The sequence below is a fragment of the Glossina fuscipes genome, unplaced genomic scaffold (assembly GCF_014805625.2).
Source record: "Glossina fuscipes isolate IAEA_lab_2018 unplaced genomic scaffold, Yale_Gfus_2 127, whole genome shotgun sequence".
Taxonomy (NCBI): domain Eukaryota; kingdom Metazoa; phylum Arthropoda; class Insecta; order Diptera; family Glossinidae; genus Glossina; species Glossina fuscipes.
In genome coordinates this window covers 295,322-296,786 of record NW_023998470.1, presented here as the reverse complement: position 1 = coordinate 296,786, position 1,465 = coordinate 295,322, and positions in this window count along the sequence as shown.

The following is a 1,465-nucleotide window of genomic DNA, read 5'->3' as shown; positions in this document are numbered from 1 at the left end:
TCAAACCATCCAATTTGAGATCTTTGATGTGTTCGAAAAAAAATAAATCTGAGTTAAGGCGAAAAGGTTTCTCTAGGTTATTGTTGCATACTTCAATGAATACGTAGCACTCACCGGTCGTGTCGTCACTATAACGATTTGGACTAGTTGGGTCAGAGCTCTTTCCTTTTATGGGACTACTATTATTGTTACTGTTCACCGACCTGTCTTTATTGGGAGGCTTATTCCTAGAGGGAGCGATCGGGGACTTTAAGGAGGTGATATTGACATCCTCAGTCAAGTCTTTTACAGATGAATTGTTCTTATCAGAGATGATCTTTTTGAGACCTTCATTCTGGGCTGTGATTCTTCTTTTAAGTGAACCCTTGCTATGCGTGATTCGAACAAAATTTTCGAAATCATCATCGTTTGATAACATGTTTGAGAGCCTCACCCCCTTGAGGGGCGGGCGACTTTTAGGTTTCGTGCTAGATTAATGGCAAGAGAAAAGGATCAACTGACTTACCGAGAAAAGAATGGATATGGAAATCAGCCGTTTTTGGTGGAACCGACAGAGACAAAGAAGAACAAAGCCTTGTAATGTTAAAGCAGTTTTAAGAATTTGACAGGAATCGCCGCTACTTGATGTCCAATGTACAGGTGAGTTGACGAAGTGAGTCTTGTCAGGATGAGGTTGAAGACAGCAGGTGGTGCTGCGCAATTTGCGGAGAAGCACAAGGACGTCGAAGCCTTTGTTGATTTTGTTTAAATGCCGCAACTTCACTATATATATTTTCACTACTTCAAAAGTTTTCAGAAACAAAAAAAAAGGAGAATTTTTTTTCTTTTTTTTGTTGAAAAAAAAATTTATTTTTCAAGAATTTTCTGCAAGAAAGCGTCTTATTTCATGCAGAGTTGCCGAGCGAATGTTAAATATATTGTTTGTATAAAATTTTCACTTTAGTATATTTTACTTTTTATTTAATAATAATTTTTCTTTCTCGAAAAAATTTCACACACTTGTTGGTTTGTCAAATGGCTTTGGTTTTGAAATGGCTAATCCACAAACAAAAATGAGCAAGTATGTACCAGTGCGCCGCCATACTTGTACATACTTGTTGTTGTTGTTATATTAACCATTTTTATCTTATTTATTATAAAATATCATATTATGGAAATTCCCAATTTTTTTTCCATCAACGAGCAGAATAGTTTTCTGCACATAACGGTCACATTTCATTTCTCTTTATTTTTAATGCTGATCGAGAAAAAGCAATGGCTGATAAGAGAACAACACACACACATAATTTACGAGTGCGTACAAGTTTGGCGGCGCACTTGTACATACTTGTTGTTGTATGCCGCCAATATGAAAAATTTTGCAAAATGTAATACTTACTTGTCAATGTTTAAGTCAAAATTTTTGTTTTTTTTTTTGGTATGTTGAAACAGAGATGGACTAAGCCAATAGATTTGTGGCTTATAT